Source organism: Dendropsophus ebraccatus, chromosome 6 (assembly GCF_027789765.1).
Source record: "Dendropsophus ebraccatus isolate aDenEbr1 chromosome 6, aDenEbr1.pat, whole genome shotgun sequence".
NCBI lineage: Eukaryota > Metazoa > Chordata > Amphibia > Anura > Hylidae > Dendropsophus > Dendropsophus ebraccatus.
The window spans coordinates 9,552,948-9,569,982 of NC_091459.1; the positions used below are offsets into that span (position 1 = coordinate 9,552,948).

Below are 17,035 nucleotides of genomic sequence, written 5' to 3' on the forward strand. Positions count from 1 at the left end.
CAGTGCGAAACATCCAGCAATTGGGAGACTGCTAAATTATATCCAACTGTTTCATTGCAGAAAACATGAAGATAATTTTTTTTTTAATTGGATTTGTACCAATAAGGGGATGTTGTATATGTTTAATGAAATACAGGCAAGGTACTATCTGTGGATTTTTTTTTTATTTTAAACAGAACATTTTTGTAGACTACGTTTTAAACAATTTTCTTCCAGAGAATTTGTCATATTAAAAAGAAGGGAGGGAGGGAATGGAATCTCTTTTGATAATATGTAGAATTCTGTTTTTGGAGCCAGAGAGCTGCTTGTGGACCATGTTAAAGTTAATCAATAGAAAAGAGATCTGCAAGTCACTTTGGAGATTTCTGAAATGAACAATGGGATAATGAAGGGATAGGCGGTAGTAAACAGGTTAATGAAATAAGAACCCTAGAGAGAGGTTCAATGGAAATTGATTTATGAAGCAATAAGAGCATTTAACCTGAAAAGCTATATAGCAGAGTATCAGATGCAATGTCTGCAATGTACATTTCTAAAGGCTTGTTTGGCACAAAAATTATGACAGCGCTTCCTTAAAGACGTCCAGCAAAAATTTTTATTAAAGTATTGTATATCCCCCCAAATCACCAATATACACTTATTACTGGAAATACACATAAAGTGCTTTTTTCCCTGCACTTACTACTGCATCAAGGCTTCACTTCCTGGATAACATGGTGATGTCACTTCCTGAATAACATGGTGATGTCACTTCCTGGATAACATGGTGATGTCACTTCCTGGATAACGTGGTGATGTCACTTCCTGGATAACATGGTGATGTCACTTCCTGGATAACATGGTGATATCACTTTCTGGATAAAATGGTGATGTCACGACCCGACTCCTAGAGCTTTGCGGCCTGTGGCTACTGGAGATGGTGATGGCAGGGGGTGCTCAGTGTCTCTCCAGTGCCCTGTGTCCCTCAGTGTCCCCTTGCCATGATCCTCTCCAGCAGCCACAGCCGCACAGCTCTGGGAGTCGGGTCATAACATCACCATGTTATCCAGGAAGTGACATCACCTTGTTATCCAGGAAGTGACATCACCATGTTATTCAGGTAGTGACATCACCATGTTATCCAGGAAGTGACATCACCATGTTATCCAGGAAGTGACATCACCATGTTTATCCAGGAAGTGACATCACCATGTTATCCGGGAAATGACATCACTATGTTATCCAGGAAGTGACATCACCATGTTATCCAGGAAGTGACATCACCAAGTTTTCCAGGAAGTGAAGCCTTGATACAGTAGTAAGTGCAGGGAAAAAAGCACTTTATAAGCATTTCCCGTAATAAGTGTACAGTATGTTGGGGATTTGTATAACTTTTGGGGGGATATACAATACTTTAATAAAAATTTTCCCCGCACTTCTCCTTTAAAGTAAGATAGTAAGACAGCAAGCACTGGAATGGTTCAGCTTCTTTGAATAGAAGTCCAAAGCCAGAATGTTTTCATTTGTATTTTTACATAAAATTAATTTACATAAAAATAAATTTATACAAATTTAAGTTAAAATTTAAGTTCAATCAAAAAGAGATTAAACTAATTGTAGGATTTTATGTTTGCGATAAAACACTAAAGGGTACGTGTCATGGTTCTTACATTGACAGATGAAGCAAGTATACTGTAGAAGCCAGAACTATGACTGGTACGCTCTAACACGGTTGTCTTAAAGGGGAACTATCAGTAGGTTAGATGAACCTAACCTGCTGATATGTCCCTATTGTACAGAAGACTTAGAGGAGGAAGTTATGTATCTTACCTTCATTCTCTGTGCCATTCCAGTGCAGTTAGCTGTGTGCTGCATGGTCTGGCAAATACATTAGGAGCACTGGAGTACCCGTTAGGAGCATTGCCCGCCTCCCTAGCGTCCATCTGGCCAGACCCGGTCAGACTAATGGTGCTCTAGTGCTCTTAACGGTCTCATCAAACCATGGAGCACACCATTAACTGCACTGAAATGGTGCCGAGGAGGAAGGTAAGAGGCATACTATAACATACACACCTTCCTCCTCTGAGTCTCCTGTGCAATGAGGATATATCAGCAGGTTGATAGTTTCCCTTTAAGGTTTACATTTTGATAGGTCATCAAGGTCACCCCCAGCACCCCTACAAGTCAGCTGTTTTAGGAGGCTACTGCCCTGCTGAGCACTGCAGCTCGAGAGGAAGAAGGCCGGACAGCTGGGAACGGCCTAATGCAATATAAAGTGATTTCAGTGCATCATGTGCATGTGCTAACAAGAAAAAACACCCCGCAATTGCATAAAACAGACCTATAAAATGTAAGTGCTATGCTTCATGCTGTGGCTTGTACTGTATGTGCAATGTAAACTTTATTCAAGATGCAACAATACCAAGTATACGAAAGATACAGTGCTTGATGTCCCAGCTCATTGGTCTTCACCTCAGACTCCAACAATGTTTCACTCCTCCAATCTTAGAGGAGGAGATCGATAAGTTGCGACATTAAGAACTGTATCATTCAGCAGTCCTAGCACTGGCTTCTATCTTTCCAAGTTGTGTTGTTTTTTTAACATGTCTTTTTGTAAAATAATTTTTGCATTTTGTCTAATTTTGGTGTTTTATGGTCATTTCAGCAGGAAATTCAGTTGTAGGTGTATAATATAAAATAAACATAAAGTAGATTACAGGGCTCATGAGTGCCATGGTCTCTTCAAACATGTGATTTTTTTTTTTTGATTTTTTTTTTTAAGGCTTGGATAAAGTTAAAGTTAATCTGCTCAGGTGACCAATTTAACTGATCTGTGAGCCAGATCAGGTTTTTAAATATTTTATTACTGATAAAAACTTTATCAGTAAATTTTGGAATTTTAGGTAATAAAGATGCTTTATTGTGGAATATAAATTTTTACTACAAATCAAACTTTTCTCCAGTTTTCTGTTTACGTAACATGCTTTCATAGCAACTTCATCAACTTCATTTTATAAGCACATTGCACTTTCCCTGATGATCAGATAGTTTTGTAATTTTCGTTTATTTTTGATTAGTGTATCATAAATTATCTCAAATCCTCCATCTGGTAACGCTTTCATTTCCACATCAATAGATGACACCTCAGAGATTAAAAATGAAATGGTTTCCTCTGTGCCAAAGTTATATGTTCCCAAATGTTAAAAAAAAAAAAACAGATCTAAGTCATCAGAATTTAATATGCAGAAAATTAGGATAAACAGTTATAATGTTGGGTTCACAACGTGTCGTGTTTTTTCTTTTAATCATACTCAAAGTATAAAAATGGAGAAAAGGGAATTACCATTAACTTCCTTCCAAACCCCCCAATTTAGATTTTTCTTCATCTTCCAAATATATATATATAGGCAATCATCAGTCTTTGTATGGTAAAGTTGACAACCTAACTTTATTCTAAGAGTACGTTCACATGTACCGTACAGAGATTAAAGTCTATAGTACTCAGTTCTTGCAGCGGATTTTGATTGCACTGTGAGAATTAAATCCATAGCGTTGTAGAAGTGAATATATAGTGCTGATGTTATATTAAAAATAATAAAGGGGGCCATACTTACCTGTCCGTGCTTTTCTAAGGCCCTCACTAACAGCCTGCTCAGCCGATCAGCTGGTGCTGTCCCTTTTCAGCCATTGATGAGCTGAGCGGGCCGTCACTAAGTGGGGGACTTGGAGATGCAAACAGATAGGCCCCTGGGGAGCGCAGACAGGTAAGTATTCTAGCTCTAGTTCTAATGTTCTGTATGACCACCTTAAAGGGTTTTTTTGGGCTAGGAGTTATTTTTTTAACTCTTTGAGGACCAAGCCCAAAATGACCTAGCCGACTGCACCAATTTTAATTTTTGCATTTTCATTTTTTCCTCCTCCCCTTCTAAAAGCTCTAGCACTTTCATTTTTCTATCTACAGGGGCATGTAAGGGCTTGTTTTTTCAGGAATAGTTGTACTTTGTAATGGCGTCTTCCATTCTACCATTTGGAACCCCAAAAATATTATTTATGCAAATATAAATAGTGAAATTGGAAAAAAGAATACAATATGTTAACTTTTGGGGGGTTCCTGTGTCTACGTAATGCACTATATGGTAAAAGCGACATAATACCATTATTCTATGGGTCAGTCCGAACACAACCACATGCAGGTTACACAGATTCTCTAATATGTTGTTTTTTTTTTGCAATCAGTTAATAATAAAATGGGCCTATTGTGACTCTTATAACAGTTTTAGTTTTTCACCTACCGGGCTGTATGGGGTGATCTCTAGTTTTTATGAATACCATATTTGTGTAGCTCAGACGTTTTGATCACTTTCTATTAATTTTTTAAATATGTAATGAGGGAAAAAAATCGGTAATCCTGGCAGTTTTCTCCATCTTTTCGTTTACGCCGTGCGGGATGACGGGATGACAATTGTTATATTTTAATAGATCAAACAATTACGCACGCTACGGTATATAATATGTTTATTTAATTATTTTTTATATAATTTGTTTATATAATGTGAAAGGGGGTAATTTTAATCTATTGGGGGAGGGGCTTTGGAGTATTTTTAAAAACATTTTAACTTTTTTTTTTTTTTTTTTTTTTACATTTTAAGTCCCCCTAGGTCACTTTTACATGCAATCATCAGATTGCATACACTGATCATTGCTATGCAGCCTGTCATTAACATTAATGTTATGAAGCGCACCTTAGACACCCAGGACGTACATTATTACAGGTAGATTATTTTAACCCACGTTCTAAAGAATTCAATGCAATTCTGCTCCATTATTTTAATGTCCCTTCTGAATCTAATGCAATGCTGCCCCTGCAATAAAGAATGGATGCTGATTCCATTGCAATCAGTATCCGTTTTTTGCATAAAAAGTACGTAGTGTGCCTAACATTGTAGAAAAACCTTCATTTATAGGATGGTGAAAATAAAAAACTGTTTGAACAACTAAGAAATAATGTCCGTTGTTTGCAAAAGACATCTGAAAATAATTGTCATGATCATTATTTGAGGTCGGCGCAGACAACGTCCCCGATTTGATACACTGTGTGCAAACGACGCCCATTATACCATTGACTTCAATGCAAATGATGCAATAATGGATGTTTGTTTTTTAAACAAAAGTTGTTGTTTTTTTAACGAGTGTGAACAAAGCCATAAGCTGCATGTCATTTTACAATATCGGCAATCTAGAAAGTGAAATACAGTCCATCATATTCCTGTTGTTTCAGTAGATGTGGGAGCTGTGTTTCGCAGGTGTCATTGTGCGCTCTCCTGACGGTGTCTAATGCAGACCTGCTCTGTTGCACAGATTCAGCTTGGGTTGAATATCTGTATAATTCTTCATTCTCCCCGTGTATTTTATTTCTAGTAGAACATTTTCAAATTAATTTCACAATTTTAGCATAAATCTGAAAAAGCATTCGCCTTAATTGAGTCTTTTTCTTTGTGCCGTGAACAGTTAGATTTATTGACCGTGCGTCAGTGCTGGATAATTTACCTGGAGAATCTTCTCATGGTCTCTTCTCTAATTCCACATAGAAAAAGAAATAACTTGCATCGGTGTCAATAAATCCTGAGCTGGTTTTTATTATCCTAATATTTCTAGTACAGATTGTAATTCAAGTTCTATCTAATCTGTTTTCTATTTCACAATTTGCCACAATGGCTAAAGCCCTATTACACGGGGCGATCACCGGTAGAGATGATCGAACATCAGAAAATCTTAGGTTCGGTCGAACTCGAACCTTGTCGAACCTATTACCTAGGCTGTATCCCGGAATTCCAGGCGGTACTTGGGCTGTCTCCTCCTTCCCCTCGGAACAGGAAGGCATCGGGAATCAAATGTGAAAGGTCCGACAAGGTTCGAGTTCGATCGAACCTAAGATTTTTCAATGTTCGATCATCTCTCATCACCGGGAGCAAGCGAGCGCCGACCTCTCAAGTCAACTTGCTCCTCGTTCCCTGCTCACTGCTGGTGCTATTACATGCCGCGACAGCAAGCGGAAACTGTCCCACCGAGGCCCCTAGCAACCAATCAGATTGCACCTTTCATTTTACAAAGAGTCTGTGAGGAATGAAAAGTGGAATCTGATTGGTTGCTAGGGGCGACTAAGCCAGTTTCACTTTACACCAAAGATGATGGATTAGGTTCTTTTCCTCCCGAATGCTGCACAGGGGCTTCTATACAGCTCACAGAGCACTAGAGGCGTAGAACACTCAGCTCCAGAATACCGTTGCCTGTACTCTATGTAGCTGGTGTGAAATGCTATGTATACTCTCATTGACAAATTTTTTTTTTACCCGTATAGAAATATGGTTTTGCTGTGGAACTCAGCATGCAGATATGTCCCAGGAGGATATGTAAGTTATTACAGCTGTGGCCTAATTAGACACACAGTCTTGCCACAGCAGGAGGTAAAATGTTCTCCTCTCAGAAGCTACTTGTAGGTAGTGTACCTCTTGGTGACAGATTGTTGACTGCTAGACATGCTTTTATATTGCACTTGAAGATAGACTTTAAAAAAGGGTGCATACTAACATAAGCAGGATGTTTTTTTTAACAAATTGCCAGCTATCGATTAGCTAGGAAAATTGACTATTGTTATGGGGGGTTAGTTTTGATAAAGGGATACTCTGTACCATAATGAACACTGATTACACATGTTGTTTACTAGTGCTTTATCTTGCATATGAGGTATATGTGTTGTATTTAAAAGAGAAACTTTTTGATCTATCTCTGGATGGCAGCTATGAAGACACTCAGTAATTAATAGACCTTTACACCATTGTACTTGACATTTGAGTAAAGTTACTGTTGAACAATAATACCTTGTATCCCTTCTGAATGATTTCTACTGCACCTCACCAACACCTAGGGTGTCCCTAGGATTACCTGCCAGGTGACCCACTGGGTTGACATCACCCAAGAGAGCTGTTTACGGTGGCTCATTGTACATCAGTGGTCTACCAATGTCCACAGCTCTCCTGGGTAAAGTTAAATCTGTCAGTCACCTGTCAGGTTACATCAGGTGGCCTGTTGTAAAATTGTCAATGACAGTTATTCTGCTGCCAGACACGGTTTTAAAAAAGGCCACCTGAGGTAACCTGACACACAGGAGAGCTGTAGACAGGGTGTACTGGCACACAAGTAGACAGGACAGGAGCCATATCACAGCCACACAGTCTTGCCACAGCAGGAGGTAAAATGTTCTCCTCTCAGAAGCTACTTGTAGGTAGTGTACCTCTTGGTGACAGATTGTTGACTGCTAGACATGCTTTTATATTGCACTTGAAGATAGACTTTAAGAGAGGGTGTGCATACTAACATAAGCAGGATGTTTTTTTTTTAACAAATTGCCAGCTATCTAGAACAATACGCCAAAGCTGTTAGGAAGTTTTGGGAACCGTGGTTAAGTCCGGCCACACACATGGCTAATAGGCAACATTTGAGGGCAATTTGACAGATTTGCAGAATTTTGGCTCAAAATTCGGGTTAGTCTGAACTGAACCCTAAAGGAACTTCACTAGAACAACTAAACTATGGCAGCAACATTAGTGGGACTATATAGGGCTTTTTTGTAATGAAAACCACATACAAAACATGTGTTCTTTTTTGGCAAAAAAAAGGTGATTTTTGCTGTATAACCCTCCCACAGAAAAATGCATCAAAACCAGCGCAAGAAAAGCCTACTAAGCACCATTAGAAAGCTGCCCCTGTGTATCCAGCCCTGTGGAGTGGCATCTCTCCCCGTGTTTTCGGCCCTGCATGAAAGTGAGACCACAGTAGAGAAAAATATGGGGGCAAGTTGGCAGCAATATGCAAGGGTTCTTGAGTGAGGTGCTTATCTGAAGTGTGGACATCCACAAGTGTTTATGGGGTGACCCAAAGAGTATAAGGTGCCCTGGCATTCACCGGTGCATTGGGGTGGCCTGAGGAGAATGAGGAGCCCAGTCATCCATGAGTCCCTATGGGGTGGCCTGCGGAGGAGGAGGATGTGCCACATGTCCCTTTCCATCACTGCCCAGTTACAGGGAGGCAATCAAGTCCGGCTGGGAAGAGGAGCTACTTTGACACACCCCACCACCTTTCTACTGGGAGCCTGTATCAAACATTGAACCTCAAGAAAGAGACTTTGGGATAAAAGTCCCAGAAAGGCTGGCAAGCTGTCAGCGTGCAGCAGTCCCAGAAAGAACGTCAAGCTGTGTGCATGCAGCAGTTCCAGAGTGGACTGACCTACTGTACATGGTTTGGACAGAGGAAGGAGCCGGAGTGGGATATCAGGAGAAGTATGGAGCTCCCAGACCCAGGTGTGTCCTAAATGGAGGAAGGCAAGCCGGAGTTTAACAAACCCAAAGGACATGGATTTGTGAAATACCTAGTACATGGCTGTACCATGTTTGTTGCCAGTAGCTCTGTGAAAAGGGACAACCTTCCGGACTGTATGCATAACCTGGAACATGGAAAACCCATATGCAAGGGCCATGGGAAAAGTCCCATATCCCGTCTGGGTGTGTTGCCACATCATTTTTTTACCTCCACAGGTGCCCAAGTGTGAGAGGGTGCCCAGATGTCTTATGGGCAACATGTTGAGGTTAGGTTACCTCTTGGCCCTGCATGATTTTCTTGCCAAGTAGGACCAGTTAGAAAGCCTTATGTGGATTGCACCCTTTGAGCAGTTATTGGTTATGTGCCATGTTGACCAAATGTAACAGTCAAGAAAAGTTCCTTGTCATTACACCATGTATGTAGCAGGAAAATTGACTATTGTTATAGGGGGGTTAGTTTTGATAAAGAGATACTCTGTACCATAATGAACACTGATTACACATGTTGTTTACTAGTGCTTTATCTTGCATATGAGGTATATGTGTTGTATTTAAAAGAGAAACTTTTTGATCTATCTCTGGCTGGCAGCTATGAAGACACTCAGTAATTAATAGACCTTTACACCATTGTACTTGACATTTGAGTAAAGTTACTGTTGAACAATAATACCTTGTATCCCTTCTGAATGATTTCTACTGCACCTCACCAACACCTAGGGTGTCCCTAGGATTACCTGCCAGGTGACCCACTGGGTTAACATCACCCAAGAGAGCTGTTTACGGTGGCTCATTGTACATCAGTGGTCTACCAATGTCCACAGCTCTCCTGGGTGAAGTTAAATCTGTCAGTCACCTTTCAGGTTACATCAGGTGACCTGTTGTAAAATTGTCAATGACAGTTATTCTGCTGCCAGACACGGTTTTAGAAAAGGCCACCTGAGGTAACCTGACACACAGGAGAGCTGTAGACAGGGTGTACTGGCACACAAGTAGACAGGACAGGAGCCATATCACAGCTACACAGTTTACTCTACTACCCTTACACTATTCCTCCACTGTTACCTAACCAACCTTCTATAACCCTCTCTAGCCTTGCCTTTACCTATCTGTCTCTAGCTAGTGAAAATGTATGTGTTCAGTGCACTGCAAAGGAGCTGACTTGCTACAACATATATAGTAAAGGAGAAAGTGTGATGTTGCGGGGAGGAGGGGGTTGCCTTGCAGCCCATTACCTGGCTGCAAAACATTAACCCGTTGCACCCAGGCTTTTGTTGCAATGTAATTTTCGTGAAATTCAGAACAAACTTTCGAAAAATTTGATTTGTTCCTGAATCAATTTCTTTAGCAAATTTCTGAACTGAATTTCAGTTGCTCATCTCTAGTACTATTATACGAAACCACACTCCTATGTCAACCAAGGTGCAAAAGCAGTGGGTTAAGTGGGAATGGGCTTTAATTTCTCACAACGGAGTGAAAAATCTTCAGCGAGTATGTAAAGCCATAGAGAATATAAGAAAGTGTTTCACAGCGAATTTTGCTGCGAAACTCGCAGTGTGTAATCTGCTGCAATACTGTATGTGTGAAACTGGAGTAAGACCAATTTTTGATTACTGGTCTAAAAAAAATTATTTTTTTTTGTCCTTTTCCCAATAACAGAATGTCTTATAGTTTACACAATGTTTTATTCGGAAGAGAACATTTTGTGTTCCAAATGAATGAGCACTTCAACACCACATAAATGAAATTAAGTGGAAACAATTAACGTTTTGGCAGTGGTAATTTGATTTAGCCGGCCCTTATTCATTGTTTTTTCTTTATGTGCAGCACATATTTATTTTTCACATCCTTTTTTTTGGCATTGACTTATGTGGCTACTAGAAAATGTGTTCTCTCTTCTTACTGCAGCAGATGTTTTATTATTTCAAATATAAAAGCTAAAACAGGCTTGATAAATGCATCGTCTGGCTGCTATTACTCCAGTTATCACTAGATAGAAACTCAAATGTTGATATAACATAAATAAATATGGTAATTTTAATAAATTATGTATATCTAATTTTTTGTTCCTTTTTTAGATTTTCTTCTTGAGGCATACCTAAAATGTCACTAATTTTGACGGTCAACCAGTCGTCTATGTTCTGTTTCAATACTGCTTATCAGAAGGGTAAGTAGAATAAGGATTCCTCTGTATTTTAAGGATCATATTCCCAGTGTCAAATACATGGTTGGATGGGCACTTCTGGCGTACCATACGGTCAAGCTGCTCCCACAACAGCTCAATGGGGTGGTGATCTAATGGCTGCGCTGGCCCCTCCATTACCTATGATAGAATACCAGCTGCTGCTTCTGCTGTAAATAGTTCTTGCACAATTTGGAGGTGTGTTTAGGGTCATTGTCCTGTTGTAGGATGAAATTGGCTCCAACCAAGCGCTGTCCACTGGGTATGGCATGGCGGTGCAGAGTGATAGCCTTCCTTATTCAGAATCCCTTTTACCCTGTACAAATCTCCCACCTTCCCAGCACCAAAGCAACCCCAGACCATCACATTACCTCCACCATGCTAACAGATGGCGTCAGGCATTCTTACAGCATCTTTTCATTTCTTCTGCGTCTCACAAACGTTCTTCTTTGTAATCCAAACACCTCAAACTTGGATTCATCCGTCCACAACACTTTTTTCCAGTCTTCCTCTGTCCAATGTCTGTGTCTTTTTGCCCTTCTTAATCTTTTTCTTTTATTGACCAGTCTCAGATATGGCTTTTTCTTTGCCACTCTGCCCTGAAGCCCAAAATCCCGCAGCCGCCTCTTCACTGTAGATGGTGACACTGGTGTTTTGCGGGTACTATTTAATGAAGATGCCAGTTGGAGACCTGTGAGGCGTCTGTTTCTCAAACTAGAGACTCTAATGTGCTTATCTTCTTGCTTAGTTGTGCAACGCGCCCTCCCACTTCTTTTTCTACTCTGGTTAGACCCTGTTTGTGCTGTCCTCTGAAGGGAGTAGTACACACCGTTGTAGGAAATCTTCAATTTCTTAGCAATTTCTCACAAGGAATAGCCTTCATTTCTAAGAACAAGAATAGACTGTCGAGTTTTTTTCTGGCCATTTTGAGCGTTTAATTGACCCCACAAATGTGATGCTCCAGAAACACAATCTGCTCAAAGGAAGGTCAGTTTTGTAGCTTCTGTAACGAGCTAGACTGTTTTCAGATGTGTGAACATGATTGCACAAGGGTTTTCTAACACTGGAGTGATAGTTGCTGGAAATGGGCCTCTATACACCTATGTAGATATTGCACCAAAACCCAGACATTTGCAGCTAGAATGGTCATTTACCACATTAGCAATGTATAGAGTGTATTTGTTTAAAGTTAGGACTCATTTAAAGTTATCTTCATTGAAAAGTACAGTGCTTTTCCTTCAAAAATAAGGACAATTCAATGAGACCCCAAACTTTTGAATGGTAGTGAATATATATATATATATATATATATATAATTATTATTTTTTATTTTTTTAATATGGATATATGGCTGGTATACATGGATGTATCTCTGCTTCAACTATATTTAGGTAACTATAATCTAGCTTTGAAGTATAGTCAATGGGAAATATACATACATTACAAGCCGATGGCTTTAGCTTTGGCTGTCCAGGCATGATGGTAATTGTAGTTTTGCAACTGCTGGAGGGCCTGAGTTTGACACCCCTGGTGTAGAGTATGGGATTATTTTCTCTGGTTATCCACATCCCCTCTCTTTCATCCATCCACACCCCCTACATTCATCACCTCTCTTTCTTGGTTGAATTGGGTTTGGTTGAACGTATTACGAAATGCTTTTTTTTACAGCTTCATACAAAACAAACATACAATGCATAATATTATTTGCTATTAGAGTAGTGAAAACATACAGTACCTTCATATGGATATAAAAGAGCAGCACTGGTCTCCTAGGTTTTTTCTTTTTACATTAACATTTTTGCGTGGGTTTTTTTTTTACGCTTTGGTTTGTGATATTTTGGTTACTCTGTTAAAATTAACCCAAATCAATCATGTTCAGTAAACAAATGCCCCAATACCAACTACAAGTGGTAGTTCAGTAGTAGGTGAGTTCAGTAGTAGGTGTCAGGCCTAGTTTGGGTTTTGCCCTGACTGTCTCAACCTGAACTTACAGATCACAAGTTTACTGGAAAAACGTTGGATGAAAGTTTTCCATCAAAAGTACCTGATTTCTAATAAGCCTGGAGATCTGTTTGCTAAACCTATAGGTCCATGGGTAATCAAGTGGGCAACCATTCTTTCCTGTACCGTTGTGGTTTAGTATGGGGACATTTCTTTCTATTGAATTTGGTTACTTTTACTAGCATTATGAAGTTTTCCTATCTGGTCCTATCAGTTATACACACGTGATGTGGATAGTATGATATAGTTTTCTACTGTCGAAGAACTAATTTGTACACTATACCAATTTGATTAGGTAGTTACATTTTTTCTCACAAAGTGTTTATACTCTGCTTTAGCTGTTTTTTATGGGGCACTGTGGTAAATCAGCAGCCATGTTTTTTTAATACATTTTAAAACTCATGAAGTTGAGTTTTAAAAAAGTTGGCCACTTTATAGTAAAATTGCTCAGTGTACAGTATTAGTAAGTGTACTCACTATATATACTGACAGTAGCTACCTGTGTACTCACTGTATATACTGACAGCAGCTACCTGTACTCACTATATATACTGACAGCAGCTACCTGTGTACTCACTATATATACTGACAGCAGCTCATGTGTACTCACTGTATATACTGACAGCAGCTCCCTGTGTACTCACTATATACTGACAGCAGCTGCATGTACTCACTGTATATACTGACAGCAGCTCCCTGTGTACTCACTGTATATACTGACAGCAGCTCCTGTGTACTCACTGTATATACTGACAGCAGCTCCCTGTGTACTCACTATATACTGACAGCAGCTGCATGTACTCACTGTATATACTGACAGCAGCTCCCTTTGTACTCACTGTATATACTGACAGCAGCTCCCTTTGTACTCACTGTATATACTGACAGCGGCTCCCTGTGTACTCACTGTATATACTGACAGCGGCTCCCTGTGTACTTACTGTATATACTGACAGCAGCTTCCTGTGTACTCACTGTATATACTGACAGCAGCTCCCTGTGTACTCATTGTATATAATGACAGCAGCTCCCTGTACTCACTGTATATACTGACAGCAGCTCCCTGTGTACTCACTGTATATACTGACAGGAGCTCCCTGTGTACTCACTGTATATACTGACAGCAGCTCCCTGTGTACTCACTGTATATACTGACAGCAGCTCCTGTGTACTCACTGTATATACTGACAGCAGCTCCCTGTGTACTCACTATATACTGACAGCAGCTCCATGTACTCACTGTATATACTGACAGCAGCTCCTTGTGTACGCACTGTATATACTGACAGCGGCTCCCTGTGTACTCACTGTATATACTGACAGCAGCTCCCTGTATTCACTGTATATACTGACAGCAGCTCCCTGTGTACTCACTGTATATACTGACAGCAGCTCCTGTGTACTCACTGTATATACTGACAGCAGCTCCCTGTGTACTCACTGTATATACTGACAGCAGCTCCCTGTGTACTCACTATATACTGACAGCAGCTCCCTGTGTACTCACTATATACTGACAGCAGCTCCCTGTGTACTCACTGTATATACTGACAGCAGCTCCCTGTGTACTCACTATATATTGACAGCAGCTCCCTGTGTACTCACTGTATATACTGACAGCAGCTCCCTGTGTACCTCTTACAGCTAATATAAGACTCCCCTCCTCCATGCTGGGCTGCCCTGCTCTGTGGTGTTTTGGTCCATAAAATTGCTGACATGGAGGAGCATGTGTACCATGCCCTGCCCCCCAGTGTCCACCACTGAGCCTGTATATGTCTATGGAGGACACAGGGGACAGGGCCTGGTCACATGCTCCTCCATGTCGGCCATTTTATGGACTGAAACAAAACAGAGCAGGGCAGCCCAGCCTGGAGGAGGGGAGTCTGATTTTAGCTCTATGAGGTACACAGGGAGCTGCTGTCAGTATATACAGTGAGTACACTTACTAATACTCTGTACTGACCTATTTTACTATAAAGTGGCCAACCCCTTTAAGTTGCCCTTTTATTATTGTATTTATATAAGAGCCTTTTGTTAACTTGATTTCACACCTTTTCTTTACAGGATAAAGGACGGTGCTAAAGTGGAATGTGAAGAAAATACCATTGTATCCTATTTAGTCATCTTTATTACCAACTCTCTATTGTTATTATTATTATTATTACTATACAGGGAAACCTCATGGAATATGATCAAATTACATTGAAAATTGGTTTTCGGGAAGGGGGTCTGTTGGAAAAAGTTGGTAAATATGCATAATATATGGTGGAACTGAAAAATCTGCCACAGGAAAATTGGCCTACAGTGTTTTTATTGTACTTACTTGGGATGTACTGTTCTATATGGCAGACAAAGACTGTCAAAGCCAAAAGGTCGTAGTTAATGCTCCTAATTTCCATTTAGGTAAGAATAAGTGAGGCATAAAACACTATAGGAGAATTCCAGACAGGGGTTTTTTTTTTTTGCCAAAGTGCCGGGGAGCAAGACAATAAAAGAAATAACGTGCACTTACCTTTCCAGTTCCATCATTGGTACCCGTTTACCGCAGCTCCAGTCCCCTGGACCCCGGCTGCATCCTGGTAAGAGAGAGGACCTGGGACATGATGTTCCAGGCCCGCTCAGCAAGTCACCGGCCAAGGAGGACCCCTGCTACCTACCTGCTGCTGGAGCTGGGGAGGTTAGTGCACGGTACCCTCTTCCCAAAATTCTCCTTTAAGGATATGTGCACACTGATGAATCCAGGCAGATCACCTGCCATGGATTCCTCCGCTCACCCCCGCTCACACCCACGCACATCTCCACCCGTACCATAGACTCCATTCTATGGTTGGGTGGATTCCCAAAGAACCTGTTGAATGGAGTCTATGGCATGGGTGTGAGTGGGGGCGAGTGGCGGAATCTGCGGCGGATGATCCACCCGGAATCCGTGTGCACAAACCCTAACAATGGAAAACACAAAGCTAAATATTGTGGCTTGTTTCCTAGGACAACACTAATATCCCTTAGTTATTTTGGGGTTACCCTCACACTGAAACATGTTTCTTATACATTTTGATAAAACAAACCACCGGTCCTGTTGCCTTTTGTTTTACATTTCCTACTGAAATGTGTAGTTTGTAAAGTTAAAGAGGATGTCCCAAAATTGTTTATTAATTCTAGAACAGATGGGGGATTTAGGGATACTTTACATACATTTAGTGGCCTAACTACCCCAGCCAACCATACCATTGTTCAGGACATAACTACTGTACTTTCTTTAAAATCATTACATTAGGTATGCAAAAAACATTTGTTCTGAATCTCTTAACAGGGAACATATGTTCCCTCTTATTATATTGTACAGTATGGTGTGGTTTAGTACGTTAAAAAGGAATTGCTTTAGTCATAAATCTCATTTAATGTCAGAGACTCAAAGAGGGCCCAATGTGCAACTGAGAAAAATGCAATAAATGACAATGGATTTTCTAAAATCCATATAATCATAAAAATGGATGATTTTCCACAGTATTACAGTATTATTTTTTGAGTGGTCATTCTCTTCTTCTCTGGGTAGTACCATCTCTGAGGGGGTAATTTTAATAGGTTAAAATACTAGATTAGGACATAGCTGCTTGTAAAGGGTCAATCTGCTAGACCAGGACAGAGCTGATTGTGGGTGTTAATCTAATAGGGAAGGCCACAGCTTCCTGTAAGGGGTAAGGATTTGTTATCTTGTATTATATCTTCAGAACAAACCTGATTTATTTTGCCATGTGGTTTCCCTCCAACTAATTTTCTGTGTCTCCTTCCTCTAGTTCTTTTCATGATCACACTTATGGTTAACAAAAATTATAGTTGTGTTTTTATGGAGTTGATTAGTGATACACAGGCACAATAATTTCATTTATTTTTACCTGAACTGACCATGCACATTAAATAAATGTCGGCCAAATATGCTGGTGTCGGTAGAATGAAGGATGGAGGATGTTGGCTTTCAGAATGTTTATTTCCTTGTATTTGCAAGAGATAAGCCACAGTCATAGTGCTGCAGGACCAGCTGTTCTCTCCCTGTTATAAAAACAAATATATGAATGCTTCGCTGAGCATGCATGGTTATTGTTTCGCTGGGTTTGGCAAATGTTACTTGTTTATGGTCAGTTTTATTGTACAATTTGACTGTTTTCAGTTTCATATTGTCTTTGTAGATCTGGTATTGCTTATACAGCAAATGTTTCGTCCACAGTATTATTACATTAAAAAAAAAAATCAATAAAAACCGTAAAGCATAAAATATTTGTATCCGTGTTATTAAAGGAATGTTATCCCTTATATTTGGACCAATGTTGCATGTCCTATATGATATCTACAAATGGAGATGAACAGATTTACAGTAATAATGAAACGAAGTGCTTAATTTTCTCTGCAATCTGCTCATCAGTCAGCTGATGCTCAATGCTGCTCCTCCCCAGGTGCTGGGAAAAACTGGATCCAGTCCTGGGAAACTGGGAGAAGATGCCGTTAA

The 17,035-nt window shown here is 40.1% G+C and overlaps 1 long non-coding RNA gene across 1 annotated transcript; it reads left to right on the forward strand.

Annotated features, from left to right (window-relative positions):
* The first annotated feature begins 2,087 nt into the window (after positions 1 to 2,087).
* Positions 2,088 to 16,720, forward strand: LOC138794637 (uncharacterized). The gene is made up of 3 exons (XR_011363481.1): positions 2,088 to 2,329; positions 10,430 to 10,518; positions 14,599 to 16,720. It is a non-coding gene; the product is annotated as an uncharacterized lncRNA (long non-coding RNA).
* Positions 16,721 to 17,035: the final 315 nt, after the last annotated feature.